The following is an 8,236-nucleotide window of genomic DNA, read 5'->3' as shown; positions in this document are numbered from 1 at the left end:
AGGTTCACACACTAATGGATGAGACAGACTTTTAAGGAAAATACCCATCTTTGAGGACCACATGGACATGTGTTCAATAGAATGTTGGCACATTCAGTAGAGACCATGTCCCTCACACCATCTCAACTGCTATCTAATGTATTTCTGTCCCATTCAATCAGAAGGTTTAGGCTGGCTGGTTGTGTCGTTTGCCCAGGTACACTTCCTGGCACTGCTGGAGGTGAATAAAATGCATTTTGCAGTCTTGTCTGCAAGCTGAATACGTGGTCAATACAACTGAAAAGGTCAATTTAGCAAATTTTCACCGAGCAAAGCAGGAATTGATTGTTTATGACAGTTAAACACAGAACCCAAGAGAGTGGTGCATCCGAGATCTTCAACAAATATTTGTCAAATGAGTGAAAATAATTCTAAGGCGTGTATGACACTGTGCTAGGTGTTAAAGGAGACAGAAATGAAGAGGTAGTCCTCTATCCCTCAGCAAGGATAAAGCCAGTAAGTATGCAATTGCAGCACAGACTTAAAGAATTATTACATAAGATAAAAATTATTCTGTTTGAAAATATATTTTACTTGATTCTCACACCTGCATCATGAGATAAACGTCAATACCATTTTTTCAGAGGAAGAAACTTCATCAAGAGGTAATGGCAAAAGATGGGATGCTAAGGAATTTCCCCCTCCCTGTTGTAATTGCAATGAAGGAAAATTGAAATGTTGGATAAAAGGTGAGAAACATGACAGCTCCTGGAAGACAGCATAGCTCATGGAAGAGCATGGAGAGTTGCCCAGTCTCAAAGTCCCGCTAGAAATCTGATCAGGCCGTCTAATCTCCTCACTCCATTTTCCAGTGGTCCGGAATGGCGTGGTGGTGCGTCTTCACTGGAGGGTGTGGCAGAGATGGGGTGGGTGCTAAGGTTGAGGTGGTGGTGGTGCCTCTTCACATAATATCTAAACAAAAAGTAAGCAGCAGATTCTAAAATATTCTGTAATTACCTCGCTTAGTGGTTGCCCATTAAACTTTCTTACAGTTCTCCGTTCTGCTGCTTCTCCACAAGGGAGCCAGTCATATGAACTCATACAACTTTGAGATGTGTAGATGCTGGGTTTACCTCAAGATTCAATTCCAGCATAAATGAATATGCATCCGGGCTCCTGTGGAGGAAAAAGAGCCTAATCATGAGATAGGTGGTATAATGTGATCAACTGACTGAATTATGATGGTGGTGCTGGTGGTGGTGGTAGCAGCAAGCTCTTTCTAGTGCTCCTATACTCCAGGCACCATTCTGATTGCATGGACTTCCTATGTACTGACTCAGTCAATTCGCATGATCCTGTGAGATAGATCACTATAATAACCCCGATTTTACAGATGAAATTTTTAAAAAGGGGAGATTTAAGTATCTTACACCAAGGAACCCAACTAGCTTATGTCCACAAAACCATTATTTGACGTGGCTCCAGAGGCTACATTCTAAACCACCATGCCTTGTCCTTCTTTCATCTCTGTGCGATATGTGGTTTGTCATTGTGTGTTAATTCAGAAATATAGGAAACAGAAATAAAGGAAGACGGTGGTATGTTACCTCATGTGTTCTCTCCAGTTGAGATTTATGATGGGACGCCCATGCAGCTTGGAGGGGTTTTGTCTAAGGGTATGCTCTCTCCTAGAGAGGTGCTTTTGCTTCTGCTAGTATCCCAGTGGTGTTTCCGACCGAAGACTACTTTTATGGTGTTCTGTCAGTTTGCTGCTTCCCAATGGAGGTATGCATTTTAAATAGGAAAACCAAAACAGTGAGGATCAGTCTTAGTTACAAATTCTCAGAGAGCAATTTTTTTTTCTTTACCTGTAGCACAAGCCTGAACAGTCAAACTTTCTCTTGAGCTCTATTTGCCAGTGGAATTTTTTTTCTAGCTCACACTTTACACTAAAGTGTGTCTCTTTGAAAGTTCCCATTTTATTGGTAGTCTCTGTTCCAGTACTACATCTTTGCTTCAGCCCATGGCTCATCTCCTGTCTCATCTTAGCAGCTGAAATCTAAGCCACGGCCAATAAAGATTAGTAACTCTTCTTTGGGATGCCAGAGCAAGTGTCAGCCTGTGTTTAATAGTCAGAAATTTCAGATTGCGCCTGATTTTGACCTCTACTAAATTTTCTTTCTCTCTTAGGAGCTACACTTTCCATTTACATAGCTTTTGGTTATACTTTAGCTAGACTTTGTAGGTATGCTAGGTTTTAAGATGATCTTGCAATATTGCCAGCAATGGAACTGATCTATTTTTCTTAACAGCACATAATTTGATTGTAAAATAAAATATTCAGCGGATAATGCTTTAATGTAAACACAAAATTTAAAACAATTTGAACTTTCATATTATTACTATTTGTGTAGACCTGATCTACAACTAAGTGTTTGTTTTCTATTTGAAATGATGTATATTAATTATTTTTCTATCATATTATTGAATTCCAGATTCTCTTAAAATATGTTTAATATTTCTAATACTGTTGTTAGATAAAAAGGGATTCACTTAAAATGGGGCCATCTCTCCTGCAATCCAGGCTCAGATAAATTTATTTTGGAAAATTATAGAAACAGTCCTCACCTTGAGTTGTTTTAACATGTTTGCTCAAATTGCCTTAGCTAATACTTATTTAACATAATGTATTTGAGTTTTAATTCTTTTCATTATAACTGTTAGAAACAAACAGAAATTGGTTTTTTGGGTTTTGTTTTTTGTTTTGTTTTGTTTTAGAATTCTTGACTATGAAGGAATAGGCCCATAGAGAGAGACTGAGAGAAGCAATTTGAATGACAAAATATTTCTCTGGTTTCTCCCCCCAACCCTTGTCAGTCTACTATAGGGGGCAGCACCAGCTCATGGGCTCGCCAGTAAACTCTGCTCATTGTTTTCTTCAGCCAAGAATATATTGGTACTAATCTAGAACTTTTAATAAATAGAATCAAGGGATTTTGGAGTTAAAGGGGCACTAAGGACTGTCTACTCTACACTCTGTGGTATAAATGAAGAAACTGAGAGAGGCCCAGATAGTGCCCAAAGATACACCATGAATTCATACTTAGAACCAAAAGTAAAAGTACAGATCTCCACTTATATTCCAGTTTCCTTCCACCGCACCAAAAATTTAGCAGTGATTTAAAAACATTGTGATGCAACATCTTTCACAACATTGGAATCTTAGCAATAAAAAAAAACTGTTTCAAATTATTCTACTGTTCTAAATCATTTTTTAAAGTTAAAGTTGATTTTATCAATATGTTCTCTCTCCCCTCCAAACTTTCTCCCCCAAATAAATATCCCTTCACTTGAAGGGTGGGGGGCGTCTTAGGGCCAGTCCCCTAGCGTTAGGAACCAGTGCCTAACCCCTCAGGCTGAGGGGCTGGGGTGGAATTTCGGTACATCTGAGATGGTGGGGCCTGGCGGTGTGCCCGTCCCTTGTGTCAACCTGGCCCTCAAGCCTTGGGCGTGGTGTTGGAGGCGGAGGCCTTGTGCAAATGCTGAGGTTTCTTAGTGTCAACTGTCTGGTGTGAGCCAGCGCAGGTCTCCTCTTCTATGCTGGAACCAGAGACAGGGTAGTCGCAGACCCTCTAAGGCTCCTCTGAGCAGAGACCCAGGCCTCGCAAAGGTCATACCCGCCCCCATCCTTCCACACCGCTGTTTGTTAGAGTCTGGCTTTGACTGTCTGGAGGGCAGACTGAGGGGCGGGGGCTGGCTCCTGATGAAAGAATGAATGGATGGATGATGAATGGGTGGGACCTCCTGCTGGTCGGCGCGCGGGGCTGTCCCTGTCCTTTCAGGAAGGCACTCCCGCCGGCCTCCTGGATGGGAGTAGTAAACTTCACTTTCCTGCAGCACCAGTTCCAGACCAAGAAGCCGGAAAGCAGTCCCACCCAGAGGGAGGGCTAGGCTTACCTCCGCACCCCACCCCCTCCCGCCACAAGATGGGCCACAGCAGCGGGAGGGAAGTGTAGTAGCGCACTGAAAGTTCTCCGACACCAATCCGAGCGGCCGTGCAACGCTGCTTCTGCAAGCGAGAGCAGCAGCAGCTGAATCCTGCACATAGCTGCGTGTGTGTGTGTGTGTGTGTGTGTGTGTGTGTGTGTGTGTGTTTATCAGAAAAGCAAGGACAGATGCCTCAAAGCGTGGCAAAGGAGTACACAGGACGGCAAGTATCTTAAAGCAGGTTTGCATTCTCCCCTACGCGTGAGAACGCAGGGAGTTAGTCTTGGGATAAGGGAGGAGCAGGATGTTTGGGCTAGCAGTCTCCAGGTGCAGAAAGGAGGGACTGAGGGTCACATCCTTTCATAGCTCCTAGCTTATGCCCCGTCCCTGGGCATCGTGTGCCATGGAGATAGTGGGATCCTGCTCCAACACGGCCATCGCGTTCAATAGCCCGAGAACAGGAATGCGGCTTACGTTTCAGCTGCTTACACAGTTACTCCTTAGGGCTTGCAATATATTTTCTTAAGAATAACTCCGCAGGAAGCTGGAGGGGCTGCGGAGAAGCCCAGGCAGAAGGCACTGTGAAGTCGCCGGCGGGGCATGACGTGCAGTCCGTGAACTTGCGTAGGTCTGCACTCCAGGAACTGTCCCGAGGGCTGGGGCGGTGCCGGGCACCTGCTCCTGGGCCAAGGCGCCCAGGAGCGCGCGCTCCAGTCCCAGCACCAGGAGCTGCAGGAGCAGCGCGAGCCTCGGTCTTGCAACCATGGTGCGGATCTGGCGGCCGCTGCCCTCTGTGTTCTAATGTTCCAACGCGGTTTTAAGCACATACTTATAGTCTACCTCAATAAACCAGAGTAATTTCACAGGCTAACTATAAAGAGGAAACTAAATTACCATCTTACAACAGCAACAGAAATACTTAAATTGTTTACGTCATGGGGAACATAGAAGTTTATATATTCATCCATTCATCCATTGATACAATGATGGACATGTGTATATGCATATTTATTTGTGCGTATATGTACTTGTAAAAGGCTATTTGTTTGCTAGATTTTCCTGCTTTGAAGAACTGTTATTGTCAGTTCAAAAGGAGTGTCAGTCCAGCAAAGACAAGGAGGCCATTACCCTAAGTAGGGAAACCTAAAACAGCTGATGGGAAATTGAGCACAACTCTTGCCTAGATGGGACCTAATGTAGCTTCCTGTTGGCCTGACAGGTGGCATACAGATGACATGGTTTGATGGGGAATATTTTATTCAGGAATCAGGCATACAAGTTGGCAGTCAGCTATATTCCTGGCAGATTTCAGTGTCTATTTTACTCCCTTCGATTGCTTTGCTATTATTTTCTCTACTAGTAAAAATTTTCTGTTTTTCTTTGCATTTCATATGTTTGCATATCTCTCCCCATTCTATTTGGTTTTGTGATTTTCTGTTTATGACATGTTCATGCCACTGGTTTGAGATGTGGTCATGGGACCTGCCTCGACATGAAAATCAGGGAGAACTTACACTGCTTTCTTTACAGATAGCTCTGTAACTTTCAAAGGGAAATTATATATTGTGGGTGTTTTGAGAGATTACTTTGTGAATGAAACCACTTGCGAGATAGGCACAGAAAGGAAATACAAAGTATTTTTATTCTGATAAGGCTATTTTAAGGACATGTGGTGTTCTCTGCAGCAAAAGGTTTACAGGATGGTGTAGAATCAGAATTACCCTCTCTGTCTCAGGCAGAGCTAGAAAACCAGACTGATCCCTGGTAGAGGCTTGCCCCTATAAAACACACCCCATAGAGGAGCTAGGAATGTGTGCCTTCTGCAAGATAAGCTGCCTCCCCAAAGAGACACAAAAAGAGTGGACTGAGACATTTTGGCCCCGTTCCTTTTTCCAGCTCAGTGGCTGGGTTAGTCATTCCTACTCTCTAAGGCAAGTGCATGAGCGGATGGAACAGCCAGGAGTGCTAAGGCCACTGCCATTACATGGGGGATGTCCAGACGGGAATAAAAGTGTGGTAGAGGTTGTCTGGTCCTCTCCCATCTCTCTTCCCCTTCTCCCCTTATGTTATATAGCTCCCAATTTCAGTGATTCACAATGAAGCCTGGAAGAAACACAGCATTCCCCTGAAGTGGTGACATGACAAAGTTTTAGTCCATTAAAAGTGAAGTAATTGACACATATCATTTGTTTCTCATTGATCCTCTCCTCCTCCCTTAATGCTTGGCCTAAGAAAACCAGATCAAGGCTTTGACAGTGTATACCTCTGAAAAGTAGAATTGGGTGAGTCATCTTTATTTTACATGCTTCTTCATTGCTTGAATTTATTATAATAAATATTAATTTCATAATGTAAAATATTAAACTTTTAAGTGTTTCCTATAGTTGCACTCTTTCGCATGCCATATTTTAGTCTCTAATTTAGGATTTTCTGACTTTTGAAGAAACAGCATTCATTGCGAGCTTTTCCTAAATCGCAACGTAGGGGACCCATCCCTCTTCCCTGGCCCGCCTCCACACCCCCCCCCCACTGATTTATTTGCTCTGGGGTCGGATCTGGGTATGGGTACTTTCCAAAAGTCTCTTAGGTCTTTGTTGTGTGTAGTGCAGGATGAGAACCATTGGACATCAGTCACCAACTACTCACTGGGGCACATTAGTGTCACCTGGAATGCTTTGAAAAATCTCATGCCCTGATTATATTTCAGAGCAAAACAACCAAAATCTGGAGTTCCTCAGATGGTTGCAAGGTGCAGCTAAGTTTGGAAACAGCTGTTACTTCCCAGAAACCTCTTGGAAACTTCTTTCCAATTTGTAAGCAAGCTGATAAAATAAACTTTGTTGTTTTATCTATGCCTTAGCCAAATGAATAGGGTTGTTAAGTGAAATACAGGATGCCTGGCTAAATTCAAATTGCAAATATTAATTTTTAGTAGAAGACCATCCCATGCAATGTTTGACTTGCACCCATAAAAAAATATTCATTGTTTATAAGAAAATCACATTTAATTGGGCTACCTGTATTTTTACTTGTGAAATTTGGCAACCCTATAAACAAAGTAAAAACAGTACTCCAAAAATCACTGAAGGATACTATAGACTTCTCTGTATGTAAAGGAGCTTTAAGAAGATTGAATACTTGGGGTCCCTGGGTGGCTCAGTCAGTTAAGCAGCTGCCTTGGGCCTGGGTCATGATTCCAGGGTCCCGGGATCCAGAGTCCCTCACTGGACTCCTTGCTTAGCAGGGAGCCTGCTTCTCCCTCTGTCCCTCCCCCTGCTCATGCTTGCTCTCTCTCTCTCTCTCTCTCTCAAATAAATAAATAAATTCTTAAAAAAAGAAGAAGAAGAAGAAGAAGACGACGACGACGAAGACTGAATACTTAAGGAAGATGCGAAGAGAGATCACCTTGCAAATGTCCAGTAAAACAATCTACAAGTTGTCATTCCTTCTCTCTCTTTCCCAGTATTCCTAGATTTTATAACTGGCTCAATTCCTTTGCCATTTCCCCTGCCCAGCTCAATGAATAAGCAAGTAACTCCCCAACCCCGCTCTTATCTCTCCCATTCCACCCTTAATCTTTCCTTCCAGCCAACTAAAGCAACCTACTTTAAGATTTTGATCATCTTTTTTTCTGAACCAGACAGAGAAGATTCTAAACCAAGGAAATGTAGAGTTGGATTGCCTTGTGTGTGGGTGAGAGTGTGTGTGTGTGTGTATGTGTGTGTGCTCTTAAGACCTTTTTTTTTCTTAAAGGTATTATCCTGCTTTTATTTATGTGGGAATGTAAACTTTGGGGTATATCCTGTCAGTGTTAAACTAGGAATTTAGGTAAATGTATCTTCTAACTGCTGCTTTCAGTGTCAGTTTCAAACATAAACCACAGACTCCTTCAGCAAATGGTCTATTGAAAAAGGTCAAGAAGTACTATTTTCTGTACCAACTTGAAAACTCTCCTGCCTAGAATTGGTTATTAACCACACAAATTACCACTATAGATAACAAGTATACAGGAACAATGAAGGCTTACACTGTATCCGTGTCCAATATTCAGTTGGGGGGTGGGGAAGTATGTCTCCAGCAAGTATTAGATGTTTTCTGGAGAGACGTGTTTCAGAAAGAGTGTACACGATGTTCTGGGGCCCAGACTTTGCTTAGAGCTTAGCAGCTGCCCTTGATAATTAAGTGACCTGAGGCCTGAAATGAAGCTCTTGAGCTTCTCCACTTTTCCATCTGTAAAATTAAAACCACAGTGCCTGACTTGTTTTGATAA

The sequence above is a fragment of the Martes martes genome, assembly GCF_963455335.1.
Source record: "Martes martes genome assembly, chromosome: 1".
Taxonomy (NCBI): domain Eukaryota; kingdom Metazoa; phylum Chordata; class Mammalia; order Carnivora; family Mustelidae; genus Martes; species Martes martes.
Note: the sequence above shows the minus strand (reverse complement) of the source record.